Source organism: Candoia aspera, chromosome 6 (genome assembly GCF_035149785.1).
Source record: "Candoia aspera isolate rCanAsp1 chromosome 6, rCanAsp1.hap2, whole genome shotgun sequence".
NCBI lineage: Eukaryota > Metazoa > Chordata > Lepidosauria > Squamata > Boidae > Candoia > Candoia aspera.
Genome location: NC_086158.1, coordinates 23,804,228 through 23,820,621, shown reverse-complemented (window position 1 = coordinate 23,820,621; position 16,394 = coordinate 23,804,228). Strand labels below are relative to the sequence as shown.

General features: G+C 39.9%; 1 long non-coding RNA gene across 1 annotated transcript in view; it reads left to right on the top strand.

The window, feature by feature from the left end:
* The window catches only part of LOC134499731 (uncharacterized), a 296,249-nt gene extending 295,136 nt beyond the window's left edge, over nucleotides 1-1,113 (top strand). The window contains exon 3 of the long non-coding RNA XR_010068174.1: nucleotides 1,104-1,113. This is a non-coding gene — a long non-coding RNA (uncharacterized LOC134499731). The remainder of the gene's footprint in view (nucleotides 1-1,103) is intronic.
* Nucleotides 1,114-16,394: the final 15,281 nt, after the last annotated feature.

Genomic DNA, 16,394 nt, shown 5'->3' with positions numbered 1-16,394 from the left:
ACAGGGAAGCAAGGTAACACTTTCAGTCTGAGTCAATTTTCCAGTGAAAGTTGTTCTTTAGGGTTATTTGACCAAACCCAGGGAAACGGGGACTCTCCAGATACTGCTGAATGACAACCCCTAGCATCTCCTTTGGCACTGGAATTGGATTAAGCTCCCCATTAAGAGAGGTGTCCTGTTCATCCCTTTAAAAGCCACTCCACTTTCATTTAATCCTTTCCGCATTGCCCCACAAAAAGTCCAGTGCACTGAAGCCAGGTACCCTGCACTACACTTTGGCATGTGAGAACTGTCAGTGCAAAGGTGGGAAACAAGGAGCCTGGGATTAGATAAGGCCATTGTACCTATAGGTCAGATGGCCTAGCATGAGAATCACACAACAAGCAGTTTGTTTCAGCAAAAGGGCAGGAAAACACCTACGCAAAAAGGCATTCACTTTAGGTGAGGTTCTGATGTCTAATAAGCTTTTCCAATAGAAGGGAATATCTGTAGTTCAGGGTTGAACTGTGGAGTCCTTGGTGCTCTCTGAGCTTGGTTGTTGGCTTGCAGATGTTTTATTACCCAACTAGGTAACATCATCAGTGCTAGCACTGATTGTGCTAGATTATCTGATTAAGTAACATCATGAGAACTAGCACCAATGACGTTACCTAGTCAGGTAATGAAACGTCTGTGGCAGAAATGAACTGGGTTTGACCCCGGTCACATCTAAAGGGCAGGGAGGAAAAGGATGTTATCTCCATTTTTTTTTTCTGGTTAGGTTTAATTTCTCTACTACAATCTGTATCAGAAAAAAAAATGGCTTTAGTCCTGTTTATTAGAGAATTTTTTCACTGATAGTGGAAGTCTAAGCACTTCTTGCCACCAGAGGGAGCTATTTGCACATTATAACATCCAGGAAGGCAAGAGTAAAAGCCTATCAAGTTACCTTTGACTCCTTCTGACCTCATCCATGTAATTTTCTTGGTCACATTACTGAAGTGATTTGCCACTGCCTCCCCCACCCCCTGTCTAGCCAAAACTCCTGGGATTCCCAGATAGTCCCCTACCCAAATGCTACTCAGGGTCAGTGCTGCTTAACTTCCAGGAATAACCAAGGTCAGCTAGGTGGTGCCAACTACTGAGACAAGAAATCGAGAAGAAAGCAGAAAAATGAAAGTCCTTCTACAAAAATTAAGATAACCAGAGAGGGAAAAAAAGAGATTTTAAAGTTTTATTTTTTTATTTTTTTTACTAACCAAATTAGTATAAAAGTTTTCAAGCTTTTCATAATATACAGAAATAATCACCACACTATAGTAATATTCCTGATGGAGAGCTAAGGTGAAATCAATTCTAAATCCAGACCAAGAAGTTAAAAAGCAACTCTATATTTTGACTGTACAAAAATTGAATGCCTGATCTTCACTGAATCAAAGTTTTCCCTTTTGAGTCTTACATTAAACAGAGCAATTATGTGGTAACATTCTGCTTTCAAAAGCAAACCTCATAGCTCCCAAATGAGTTGCACAATACAAGAGTATTGAAATAAACTTCAAGTTTTCATTTAAAACAGACAAAAGGAACATTTTGAATTGGAGTTCACCTAGTTCAAGTTATTCACCTAACTTTGAATTCTCATCCCTTTATTCTTTAGTGATCTTGCCAATATGAGAAAAAATTATCAAATCAAGAACAGTGATTGCAAGGTTCATCCAAGTGGCAACTGATTGATTGACTGTATTTGTATACTGCCAGACTCAAAACGACTCCCTTGGTTATTGGGGTATGGCAATTCTGACTAGCATAAAGTACTTTTGGCATCTAAAATTGATAGCATCTTAAATTTAATTTCCATTAACACTTGAATTGTTAATTCAGTGCAGTTAATAATATTTCCTCCCATGTATGTAATGATTTTCATCACAGAAAACTAAAATAAGTAAGTGCAGCCTTCAGCCTCCAAAAGATTGCATATCCTTGTCTTAAAGTAACCTTTCCCAGTGTAGCACTTTCCAAATGACTGGGGGCTGATTTCCACACTCTGAGCTGATAATTTTCACTATGTTTAGCTATTACAAATGCATTAAGTTGGCTCCATAACAGTCCTGGAATGGGTTGAAAATCCATTTCCAACAGTACAAAACATTGCTATTTTGACCCACTGTTAATCAAAGGACTCTTGAAAGATTTTTTTAAAAAATCATAGTGTTGTAATGGCTTTCTATTAATTAGAGCAGGATAACACTGGGACTCACAATATCTTTATGCAATCAAACACAATTTATGTAACCAGATGGATCAAGATGTGTTTAAGTAAGTCATATTCGTATCTTTGATCAACCATAAAAATCAATCACTCAGTGGCTACCTCAAAGAATCGTTTTAAAGATTGATTATATAAGCAGCTAGCACACTTTTATCTCTATCAAAAGTTTATTGTAGAGAATAAAAGTCCATCAAATACAGCATGTACAAGTTATTTATTTAATTTAGAGACTCTTGGTGGCCTATAATTAAAACCAATCCAATACCTTGAAAACAGAAAAAAAATATGATCACATAGAATTGAAGGGGGAACACATACTATACACATACCATGGCAAACTCTACACCAAATGACACAACACCAATCTATCTCAGATCTTGGGGAGAAAGTCAAGCTTTCAAAGATCATCTAAAAACATGTAGGGTTGGGATGATCTGAATCCTGCCATTTTCCATCAGTAAAAGATGCAGAGTGTTGTTGACTTCATTTTCTCAAAAGTTAAAAAATAGTATGGCACTGCATATTTCTACTTTGTTCCATTTTAATCCTTTCTTTGACCTAAGTTCTTTCTTCCAACATATTTGACATTTTCTCTTTTTCATTACATACAAAGTTTTTTTTTAAGATTATAATGCTGGAGTATTTTTTTTTAGTTCAAAATTGAGATGCAGCATTTGATACCACTAAAGCTCAAATTCAATAAAGACAATAATAAAGTTTGAGCTTGGCAAATCTGTAGGCTAGTGTTTTATTAGAGATGTCATTGTTGCTGCTTGAGGCTTGTAGAACTGTAGCAGACAATATAGTTTTTAAGCACACAATTATGGTAGAAGGGAGGAAGAAGGGAAAAAAAAATATTCTGCCCTTTTGGGTCCTGAAGTTTCTCAATCTATTCACCATCACTGTATGCTTTGCTTAGGGCAAGAATCTCAAAGGTTCACTAAAAGACATCTTACCTCTGTAATAACAGAGCTATGAAAGTTACTTCAGGAAGGTATCAATATAATAGGCAATGGGTTTATCTTCTCAATGTATCTTATCTGTTGCTACTGGACTATATTTATAGCTAATACTGAGAGATGGTGGAATACTCTACAGAAGTGGAAAATATTTGATAATGGGCTTTGTGTGAGTTTTAGCATGCTTAATGGCATATTTAATGGCGTATTTAATTTAATGACATATTTGGAATGGCATCTCACCCAGCTATGTCTCTATAACTACGTTGTGAAGTTCCTTAGCAACATCCTGACTTCCTCTCTCTTCTTTCCATGGTTTTAATACATTATCAAGATGTTCCACTTTTCCTAGTTTTTATGGTTGCATCCTGTGCCCATGTTACTGGAGAGAGACAATAAATTAGGTTCAGTTTTACCCTATGGCATCCTAAAAATCCCACCATGTTGTTGTTGGGGGATGTTGTGTTTCCAGAATCTAATATTCAAAACCTCTCTTAACTTGGAGGCTTCATTTGCATCCACAAGTTAACAGCCTTTTAACACAAAGTTCAAATCGATAACTATTGGCATTTAGTTTTGCTATCCTGCAAAATATGCAGGATGGCACAGGATAAAATGTCCAGGACTGTCTCTACCCTGAATCCTTGCAGATGTGTTGAGCTTAAAGTTAGATGCAGCTGAAATTCTGAAAGTTGAATTCCAACACATCTGGGAGGCATTAGGTGATGGTAAGTTGGTGTAACATTTGATCCAATAAAAAGTCTACCTTACTGGATTCTTGCTTCTCCCCCTCCAGCCTCTACTTTTGCAGTTTGACCTGATTCACAATAATGGGTTGTAACAGAATACTTTGTTCCACCACTACTTTAGAGAAGAGATGTTAGCAAGGGTTACAACTATCTGTGGAATGTAAATAGTAAAGGTCAGCTCTCTCAGTTAAACCAGCTGAGCTTTGCAGAAGAAATTGAGAATTGTTGATTGAATAACTCCCTTCTCATCTTTCAGACCTGCTCCTCTGACCTGTACACAATGAAACAAATAATGCAGCTAATGTACCAGCTTTCTTCCCTGCAAAGCTATCCCCTCTCTGTGGTTTTAATCACCAAAGCAGAAATATTAACTGGATAGCTCAGCGACTGCTGGAGGCAATGTTCTCACATACATTCACTTGGAACTATGATGCAGATTCTTGAGAAATGATCCAGCACCCTGAACTAATCTTGAGGAAATTAGGATTCAGATATTTTACCCAATCCAGTTAGGCAATGACATTTTTAGAACCAGTCAGAATGTCACGAAGTAATGAGCAAGTTTGCAAGTTTTTCAGAACTCTTTGTCAGGCTGAATATTAAACAAAAGAAACCTGCAAATGCTGGCTGGAAGTCTGCATTTAGAAACAGCACTAAAATGATGGGTGTTGGGGGGCAGCAAATTGGTCATCCAGTATGATTCCATATAGTCTAGATTTAGTTTACTATTTAAAGATTTGTATACACATGAAAATTAAGATTTCAAAATGGTAAGGAAATAGTAAAAAAATTAAAATTTGAATTGTTTCATATTTTAATTACTGAATTTTTTCTTCTAAGTTAGTGTCTCCTCTTTTGTCTCTTCTTAACATTTTTTCACTATTTTCCCCCACTTTTTCACCTTAGGTAGTCTTCTTTATTTTTAAAATTATTTTACTGGGCTTATGAACAACTTCAGTGGCAAACAACTCTGAGCAGCATACATCCCAACATACAGAATTGGGTTAAAGCATAAAATACAGAAAAAAAAACACACATATTAGCATCAACCACAAAGATAAAGGAACAGCCATCGCTTGCCCCCAAAATATCCCACTGTCAGAGGCAACAGCATCATAGCATCCCAAACCCCAACACCTGCTAGATTAACCATGTTTGGATGGCTTTCCTAAAAACCAGCAGGCACCACTGGGCTCTTCAGGGGAATGCCTTTCCACAGAAAGGGGCAGCAACTGAGGAGGCTCTGAAGGTGTCATTCTCTGGGTAAAGGGAGTCAGTGGAAGCCTACTCTGCCAGTAATAGTAGTACTAGTACATTATTATGGTCATGGCCAGAATTCAACAAATTACTGGCAGGTGAAACAAAATAATACAATGCAATACAGTTTACGGCAAGATTATCGATGCAATCATAGTATGCTCAGTTTTGCAAACAATGTAGCATAAATTGGTCACATTCATAGAAACTTAATCATACTGTTCTGATAATAGCTCTACATAAAATAAATCAGAACTGCCTACGTTCTTTTTTAAACAAAAAATGATAAGGCAGACTCTTGTATCCTTATAAAAATGCAATATAGCAGGACATAGGAAGATGGCACACTGTTCTTTGTGCATTTTGATGAACACTGTGTTTAGTAGAACAATGGAAGTTCTGGCCATTTATTCAACCACATCCTAGCCTTGTTTACATTTTTCGTTTTATACACATAGTCTTTCAGTTGCAGCAGGATATCAGTGTGATAAATAAATAATTAAACAGATTTTCTTAGGCTAGAAATATAATTTACATATATTGTTACTAACTGCTACCAATTTTAATGTTTTCTAAATTTCTTTTTTTATTATTTTTATTTTTTTCAAGGAGACAGCAAACTGGAAAAGAAATTCTATTTTTTGTCTTGCTGTCTTTGTCTTATTTGCAGTGTGCCAACTTGCCACTTAAGTACTTTTTAATTAAAAGAGAGATTTTAGGGGGAAAAATGGGCTAGAGATTTTGGCAGATGCCAAACGAAATGTTTCTGGGCATACTGCAGCCCAGGAGCATCATATTATCTATTTTTGAGCTCAAGCATACAACACTGTTATATGTATTGTATTCCTGAGCACAGTATTATCTTTCATGCAAGAAAGGTTGTGGCATTTTACATATATTTATTAAGATTTAATTCTATGGTTTCTCTGAACAAACAGGGTTGGGTTACTTTCCAATTTGTATGTTGATTTGTTTTTAGTAGGAAAAAAGCCAGGTAGAAATTGAAATGCCAAACAAACAGAAATGTAGGCAAGATTTTTTTAAAAACAACAATAACAACAGTGAATCCATGAGATTAGTGTTAGGTGACTCTTTTTTTAAGGTAACAAAATAACTTGTGTGAAGGGTGAAAGATCCGTTGTGCAAGCACCGAGTCATGTCTGACCCTTTGGGGGGATGCCACTTTCATGATGTTTTCTTGGCAGACTATAGCGGGGTGGTTTGCCATTGCCTTCCCCAGTCATCACCTTCCCCAGCAAGCTGGGTCCTCATTTTACCAACCTCGGAAGGATGGAAGGCTGAGTCGACCTGAGCCGGCTACCCAAGAATCCAGCTTCCACTGGGATCGAACTCAGGTCATGGGGAGAGTTTCAGTTGCAATACTGCCACCTACCACTCTGCGCCACATGAGGCTACAAAGTAACTGTATTGTCCACTGTGACAAAATACATAATTGTTGATAGATCTCATATTAGATTACTTTCTGTGTTTGAAGCTTGCGACAAGAAAACTTGTAGTGGGGTTTAAAGGGTAAGCAGGGAAGAAAATAGCAGTTGTATACATTAACAAGTATAAAGTACTGTCTTCAGAATCTGGAAGGCTAGAGATATATGTATCTGTAAAACCTAAAAGAACCACAATTGTTTCTTGTCCAGAAAGATTTTTGTGTGCTTCCAAAAACAAGCCTAATGTACAAATGGCTCTCTAACACTCCTACATGATTAGTCTAATACAGAAGTGGGGAGGGGCATCCACAGGGTGTGCTCAAAAAAGTCGAGATGGTGGCTGTGATAATCCCTGCAGACTCCCCTAGGGCAACATTCTTGTCCACCACTGCTTCTTTATGGCCATATGTGCATTCATTCATATACATAGACTTACATTTATCATATCTCAGCAGATGGCAGCATCAACTCAACCTTGACTGCACTCAGAAGCTAAGCATGGTCAGACCTGGTTAGTACTTTGGTGACAGATCTCTAGGGATCACCAGACTAGGAAGTCAAAGAGAAAAAGAAATTCCAGAATGTATGGTAGTAGCAATTTCTCTACTGTACCCAAGAAAACTTCATGGGAATATTATTGAAATCAATGAAGTTAAGTTTGACTTGAAGGAACATTTACCTTTACTTATGTGCATCTACTTCATCTTATTCTTCACAGTGATCATGATCTAGGTGGATGAAAGCATGGGTTCTACTGAGAAATAAGAGGATCTTAGAAGGACACAATCTGCGGTTTGGATGGCATGGTTATCTATGGTACAGTAAAGTTAAGGTTAATGCAGATTTTAAGAACCATGATATTAGAAGTGCCAGCTGATGATGTTACCTAGTTGGTAATGAAACGTCTGCAAGCAAACAACCAAGCTCAGTGAGCACCAAGGACTCCACAGTTCAACCTGGAGATACACATATTCTCTTCTGTTGGAGCCTTTATGGGTCTCAGCAAAAGAAGTATTTTACAGGAAAGAAACAGTAGATAAATAAAAATGGTTAACTTATCAAGAGTTGTTAGAACAGGAACATGGTGAATATAAGATGAAATCAAAAGAGCAACTGGCTGCAGAGGGATTTAGTTTTAAATGATTTTCGTATGCACAGTTAATAGAAAGATTTAAGGTAGATAATAGGACATTTTGATTTGAGTAGCAGAAGACAGAATTTGTAGTTGAACTATATACAAATGATGAAAATGTAATTGCTAAAATGTTTAAATTTTTATTGAAATTTGAAACGGAAGAAGAACAAGTGAAAAACTGTATGATAAAATGGGCTGAGAACTTTGGACACAATATATTGATGGAACAGTGGGAAAATATGTGGTTAAAACAATTGAGATTTACATTATGTTACAACCTAAAAGAGAATTTTTATAAATTCTTGTAGTGTTGTACAGTACAATGGGTTGCACTGTTGGTATATGACTCCAGAAAAATTGTCTAGCATGTATAAAGGTACTTCAAATTTATGTTGGAAATGTGGACAACACAAAGGGTCATTTTATCATGCCTGGTGGACTTGCAAAAAAAAGCCAGAAAAGCCAGAAATTTCTGTGTTGAAACACATATAATGATACAAATAATTTTGAAGATCAAAACAAAACAAAACAAAACCTTCAATTGAAACCAGAACTTTTCTTGCTGGGATTAATGGACAGCCAATTAGAAAAGAACCATGGAAGATATGATAACTGCTGTGTGACTATTATATGCACAAACATGGAAAGACTGAAATTCCCACAATGGAAGAATGGTTGGTGAAGATGACAGAACTAGCAGAAATGGCAAAATTAACTTGTTTGATTAGAGGAAGATCAACAACTACATGTATTAGTGACTGGAAACCCCTTATGGACTTTTTGCTGAAAAAAGAGAAAGATGAACTTGTGATTTATGGATTTGAAGATTAGAAAGGGTAGCTTATAGAAAGAAGGAAATTATGACGTAACTTTAGAGAGAGGGCAAAATATAAATGTATCTATAACTGCTGTCAAGGAGATTGGAAGCTGCTTCTTTATAATTATTATTTTCCTTTTCTTTCTTTTCTTTTTCTCTTTTTCTTTTCTCTTTTTCACTATTTACTATTTGTCTTTATTATTTGTCTTTTCTTTTATGGTTTTTACTTATTAAAAATTTCTTCATTCAAAATTGTATGTGTGTCCGTGCGATCATGCTCTAGGTCCCTGAAAGGAAGAGGAAAGAAACAAGTCTTTTTCTATTTCTACAGAACCTTCTGTGGGAAACTTGCCAGTTTGGCAGGTTCCTGAGATGGGAAGTCAAGTCCTCCTTCCTCTCAGTGATCTTACTCAAGTTATCTTGTTTCCTGTGAGTAGCAGCAGGAACCAATGATCTTGAGAGAATCATTTTGAGATGGTAGGGACCAAAGAAGCTTATTTCTACAATGACCCTGCTTCCAGAGGGCCATTTTCCTGCTTCCATAAGTGGTGATTCGATTTGATTTGATTCAGTTTGATTCAATTCAATTCAATTCAGTTCATTACGGTCATAGACCAGTACAAGCAGAGTGCTCAGTGCATATATATAAATCCATCTTAATAGATAATAAACAAAATAAAATTTAAGACAAAGTTAAAATACATTTCTAAAACAACCTAACTACCATCTATGAGTGAGGTCCAGGGTGCAGTCTATATTTAAATTATAAAATAGACACTAAAATTATATAATAACACCTAAAAATACAATAATTAGATAATATCTAAAATTTAAATGAATTACAGTTACGCAGGGTATGTTTGGCTAGTGGAAAATTGGCTAAGTGGTAAGAAAACACTGGTCCCCTTTTTGGTCATCAGTTTGCCAGTAAACACAGAAATATATTTGAGCCCATTTACTGCATGTAGATGTGCAACTAGAATATGATTCCCCAGGAAAAATGTTTTAAAATAGTCAGGAAAAATATATGTGGCTTTTGTTCAACCAATATTTACCCATGTGTCAAATACTTGAGGAAATGGGGACATTCCTTAGAGGGTAGAATCCAGTGTTCATTGTCTTTGTTTCAGTGTTAGCAGCAGTCTGAAAAGTGTGTGACTCAGAGTAAATCTTCAGCACAGTTTGTAATCAGATTTGGTTCAGACTGTTATACTCACATATCACTTATGTCAAAATTCTGACGTATTATCATTCTTCAGAAAATGAAGAGAAATCTTTTCTGTCAAAGAGGGACAACTTTAAATCTACCAGGTTTTTTGGGGTGGGTGGGACTTCGAGTCAGTGTTGACTCCTGGTGACTGCCTGGACTAGTCTCTGCAGTTTTCTTGGCAAGGTTTTGGAAATTGTTTGCCTTCGTCTTTCTTTCTAGGGCTGAGCCATCAAGAAAGACAGATGATTTCACAGCAACAGTTAATGTACTTCTGTGAGTCATCTCTATATTAGAACACAGATATAAATCCGACAAATTAGATAATTTAAGGAGACAAATAAGCAGAACCAACACTCATGCACCTGTGTTACTTTTGCAATATAAGTATCTACTTTTGTGTGTGTGTGCCTTTGAGTCAATTTTGACTTCTGGCAACTCCCTGGACTAGTTCCTGCATTTTCTTAGCAAGGTTTTTCAGGAGTGGTTTGCCATTTCCTCCTTCCTACCACTGAGAGAGAATGACTGGCCCAATGTTACCCAGCTGACTTTGTGCCTCAGGCAGGACTAGAACTCATGGTCTCCCGGTTGCTAGCCTTATACCTTAACTACTACGCTAAACTGTCTGTTCTTAGTAATATAGCTAACCTAGTACTGAAGTCATACTGACATCAGATCTTAATGACTACATTTATTTTGATTTACTATATTTGTATACTGCCACACATCCAAATGGCTGGTGTAATTTTCTTGGCAGCAATACAGAAGTGTTTTTTATTGCCTCCTTCTGGGATGTTTTTCAACTACTCAATCTTATATTCAGCCATGGCTTTCCCTGATGGTCTATCAGCCAAGTGGTAAACAAACGTGACCCTGCTTAACTTTATAGCTCAGAAAAGTCAGTCAGATGCTGCCTTGGCCTGTTTTTAACAGCTGTATTTCTCTTGCCTAGGTAACTGTATGAAATGCTCATCCCAGACATTGGGTTGGCATTGATTGGATTCAAAGGAGCCCCTTGACTTGGTTAATCAATTCAATTCATCTTCAAGTTGGGAATCAAAGCAGGCCACTTTGATTCAGCTACTCATTTGCTCCATAGAGACAGGCCTTTGCTCATGTGCCATACAAGACCAACCCTCTTTTAGCATCCAGATTGAAACAAGGTGGCTGCTCTGTAGGGAAGTATTGCTTTGATTTGGTGCTTTTTTCAAAGAAGTATTTCAGTCAAAGCTTTGTCAAATCGAAGTGACTCTTCAAATCTCTGTGCATACCTACTGGATGGTTGTTACTACAAACAACTACTTTGACTTCATTAAAACAAACAAGCTTCAATTAATAGTCTAAATTTTATTTACCTCTGCTGATTTGCTAATTGCAGTTCAATAGTATTTCCAAATTATCAATACAAAAATGTTTAGTTGTTTGTTTCTTTACATAAGGCACAAGGAAGCTTTAAAGCAAAAAAACAGGATTAAAGTTACTTAATTATCTGTTTGCAGCTCAGTTGCCAATTGATTGGCAACTTGGTTTCAGTTCTTTATCCCATTTCAGGCATGACTGAGTAGCTGATCAGCTAAGATAGATTTGTCAGTATGGAATGTGTGAAAGGACTTTTAATACTGATGGACCTGTAGGGTTGCCAACTACAGTATTTTCATTGGTTCTGCCCCTTTGGCTTTATTCACAGAGTGACTTGCAAAAATCAAGATTTTCATGGCTTGGGGATAGAATTAGAAGAAAAGGCAAAACTGCTTTATTTATAGATGTTAGAGTGCAATTAATGTTACCAGAGCAGGGCCAAATAATAAAAGGTCTTTGACCACATTTCAACAAAATGCTACTTGTGTAGCTATTTCATAAGCATGTTTTCAGTGGGATATGACTCTAAAAAAGAAGGCACTGAATTTTGTTCTGAGCAGTAGAAGTCAGCCAGATCTTCCTGAGAAGTTCACAAGCAAGATATTAAGAAGGTAGAGCTGGGAACTGTCTGCTATCCAGGATTATTGGACTTCGGTGCTCCATAGAAGGGCATCTGCACCAATCTGCCATGGATGCTGTATCACTCTATTACTACAAATGAGAAAGCAAAAGACAATAAAGGTAGAGGAAAAATTTACTCAACTAAACAGTGAATTTTAGAAAAGGGCAGGAAGGGATAAGGGCAATTAAATTAAGTGGGCCCTAAAATATTTCTAATAACAAAGCTGCAGAAATTCATGGAACACCAGCAGAACTGTTTCAGATCTTATAAGATGACACAGAGTGATATGTACAGTTTGTAAGCAGGTATGAAAAACACAGCAGTGACCAAGGCTTTGGAAAAAATCATTTTCATTTATATTCTGATACCAAAAAAAAAGTGCAGTGGTAAAGAATGCTCAAAGTACCAAACAGCCGCACTTATCTCACATGCTAGAACTAATATGCTCAAGATTTTGCAATTCAAACTTCATCAATACAAGGAATGAGAACTATAAGCAAAGGCCTATCTCTATGGAACAAATGGGTAGCTGAATCAAAGTGGCCTGCTTTGATTCCCAACATGGTGTACAAGCTGGATTCAGAAGAGGTAGGGGATAACATCTGACAGATAATGGAAAAGGCAAGCGAGATCTAAAACAGACCTCTGTTTTTGTTTTATTATTTATACAAAGGATTTTGATTGTGTAAACTACAACAGATATGGACAAATCTTTAAAAAGCCACACCAACTGCCTATTGAAAAATGTGTACAGTGATCAAGAAACAACAGTTAGAATGGAATATGGAACAACTAAATGGTTGAAAATTGGAAAAGGAGTATGTCAAGGTTTGTGTGTGTGCTCACTCTCTCTCTCTCTCTCTCTCTCTCTCTCTCTCTCTCTTATACATAATATATTATGAGAAATGCCAGACTAGATAAAATAGAACCTGGAATTAAAATTTCTGGGAGAAATGCAAACAACCTCAGATATACTGATGATACAAAGTTGATGGCTGGAAGTGATCTTAAGGGAATCTCTTGTTAAATGTGAAAAGATGAAGTGTAAAAGCTCTCTGCTGCCCAATTTTAAAAACAACAACAAAAACAACTCTAAAATTACATCAGAAGTTTGCAATGATCCAATGCAAAAGAAGTTTAATCAAGTTGATAGACTTGATTTTCATAGGCATGGACCTGAGTTCGCTGAAAGAGGTGCGGGAGGGGTCAAGCCAGCGGCATTCCACCCCTTCCTCTCAGGCACAGTCCCCAGAATGGAGAAGGGGAGCTCGCCCAAAAGAGGGGGATCGGGCTCCCAGGGTGGAACTAGCGTCGCTGCCCGTCCCTGAGCGGAGGTGGGTGGGACCTGTCAGAGCAGCTGAACCGCCAGTGGGGGGACGCAGCCCATCAGGCGGAGGATTGAGGGACTTCTCTGTCAAGTTCGACGGAGACTCGACAAAACTCTCGTTCTTCCTGATGAATGCCAAGGCGTACATGGAAGAGTGGGGGTCGCTTTTTCGATCGGAAAAAGTGAAAATCATCACCATTGCCACCAAGCTTAAGGGGAGGGCAGCGGACTGGTATGTACAGATGTGCCAGTCGGAAGCCCCTGAACTGGAGAAATTCGACGAATTCCTCTGGGCTCTACAGCATCATTTCGAGGATCCACTAGTGAAGGAGCGGGCGAAGCGTGCCTTGAAAGAACTCAAGCAGGGATCGAGAACTGTGGCTGACTACGCGCTGGAATTTAAAGTGCTAGCAGGAAAGGTGGAAGATTGGTCGCAGGCAACTGTCATAGAGCTGTTCAAAGATGGTTTAAACACCCAAGTGCTGTGCTGGTTGCTGGGGCGAGATGATCCTGACAGTTTGTACGGGTGGATCCAGCTCGCTGGAAAGGCTGAGCACGCCCATGAGGTGTTTGCGCAGAGACGAGCAACGAAGTCGGGGCGAGATGGCAAGCCCACCCGCCCCTTGGGCTCCTTTGGACGATCCGGACAACGTTCCTGGGAAGAGGAGAAGGAGCGGCGTTACGCGAAGGGGCAGTGCCTGCGCTGTGGCAAGGAGGGGCACCACACGGCGGCGTGCCCGAGGGCGAAGGGTGAGGACTGGCAGGGGAAATCGACTGCGAAGTCCCCTTCTCTACCGAGGAAAATGAAAGCAGCTGTGGCCGACAGCAAGCTGGAAAGCGTGCCATTCTACGAGGACAAGGGTGAACCAGAATTGCTACAGCTGGCGGGAAACGCCAGCCACCTGCTCTAAAGGGCGCCGCAGGGCAGGTGGTAGAAGAGGGGCGCGAGCCGGTGTCGGTGAGTGGCAACTATCGCATTCTCACTGTGAAAGTAAAATTGGGATCCCGTTCGAAGACGATAGAAGTGTGGGCGATGATCGATTCTGGGTGCTCACGGTGCTTAATGCATCCCAACGTGGTAGCTGCCTTGGAGTTACCCACCTTTCCATTGCAACGACCCATTGCTTTCACCCAATTGGACGGGTCCATGGCCGGGGGCAAACCGGTCACGCATTTCACCGGTTTGGTAGCCTTGCAGATGGGTAGCCACCGGGAAGGGTTGTCATTTGTAGTGGCTCCGGTGGGGGGTCCTTTGGTGGTTTTGGGTGTCCCATGGTTGGTCCAGCAGAATCCTCAGATAAATTGGGTCTATCGAACTGTAACCTTTAGGGACGGATTTTACCAAGCACCAGAGGGAACTGAAGCTCCAGAGGAGGTGGTGGTGGTAGTGGCAGCTGCGACTCCGCAGTACCCAACCCCTCCTCTTGAGGGTCTACCGGAGGAGTACCAGGTCTTTGCTGATGTGTTTCGGGAGAAAGAAGCGGATCAACTGCCTCCTCATCGGAAAACTGATTGTGCCATTGAGCTGGTGCCTAACACCCAATTGCCTAAGCCAAAGATTTACTCAATGACTCAGAAGGAACTAACTTTGTTAAGGGAGTTTGTGGACAAAAACTTGGCAAGAGGGTTCATTGAACCAGCTAGCTCGCCAGTGGGGGCACTGGTCCTCTTCCGCCCGAAGAAAGATGGGACATTAAGACTCTGTACCGATTTCCGTGGGCTCAATGCAGTCTCAATATCAAATAAATATCCCCTGCCTTTGATAAAAGATATGTTATCACATCTGGCAAAGGGGAAAATCTTCTCAAAACTGGATTTAAGGGAAGCCTATTACCGTGTGAGGATCCGGGAGGGGGATGAATGGAAAACGGCGTTCAATTGCCCGTTGGGAGCTTTTCAATATAAGGTTTTACCCTTTGGTTTGGCTGGGGCCCCTGGGGTGTTTATGCAATTGATCAATGAAGTACTACATGAACATCTGTTTAAAGGGGTATTGGTCTACTTAGATGATGTATTGATTTATACTGAAACTCTGGAAGAACATGTACATTTGGTTAAGCAGGTGCTTCGCAAACTAAGGAAAGCTGAGTTGTATGCCAAACTGTCAAAATGTGCCTTCCATCAAACACAAATTGATTATCTGGGCTACCGGATCTCAGATAAAGGCATAGAAATGGATCCTGCTAAAATCCAGGCTATCTTAGAATGGGAAAGACCCCGCACCCGTAGGCAACTTCAAAGTTTCCTGGGGTTCAGCAATTACTACAGGTTGTTCATAAAGGGGTTCGCTGAAATAACCTTACCCCTGACTGATTTGCTTCGGACAAAGGGGGTGGGAGAAACCCGCCGGGTAAAAAACCCAGGCGCGCTGCTTAGATGGACTCCGGCTTGTCAGGTGGCTTTCGACAAGCTGAAGGAGTCTTTTAACACAGGAGCCTATTTTACAACATCCTGGCCGCTCCAAGCCTTTTGTTGTTCAGGTGGATGCCTCTGATTATTCTATTGGAGCCCTGTTGTTGCAAGCAGATGGGGCAGGGTGCTTAAAACCATGTGCCTACCTGTCCCGTAAATTCTCTGAGACAGAGAGACGTTGGCATGTGTGGGAAAAGGAGGCTTTTGCAGTTAAAGCGGCTTTGGACTCTTGGTGCCATTTGCTGGAAGGGGCTAATCACCCATTTGAGGTGTGGACTGACCATAAGAACTTGGAAGCCCTTAGTACCCCTCGCAAGCTGAGCCCTAAACAAGTTCGCTGGGCTCAGTTCTTTAACCGGTCCAACTTCAAACTGAAGTTTATCCCAGGGAAAAAGAACTTTTTAGCAGACGCGCTGTCCCGGCAACCCCAGGACTCCAGCGCAGCGCCAGAGGTGGTCAGCATGCTGTGGACACAGCCACAACTAGGAATGCCTGCTGTGACCCGCAGCCAAGCCCGTGCGCAGCAGCCAGCTGGCAGTGATTCCGCGCTGCAAGGCACCTTGTCCATTTCGTCTCAATTGCAACAAAAGTTTCTAAAGGAGCAGAAAACTGACACTTGGTTGCTAGCCAATAGAGACAATGTTACTTTTGATCGGGGATTCGCTTGGAAATCCAACCGTCTCTATGTCCCTGACAGCTTGCGAAAGGAGATTTTACTCCGTTCGCACGATGATAAGCTTGCTGGGCATTTTGGTTTTGTGAAAACATTGCACCTGGTCCGCAGACAGTTCTGGTGGCCCACATTGCGCAAAGATGTGAAGGATTATGTGGCTTCTTGTTCTGTGTGTGCTATGTCT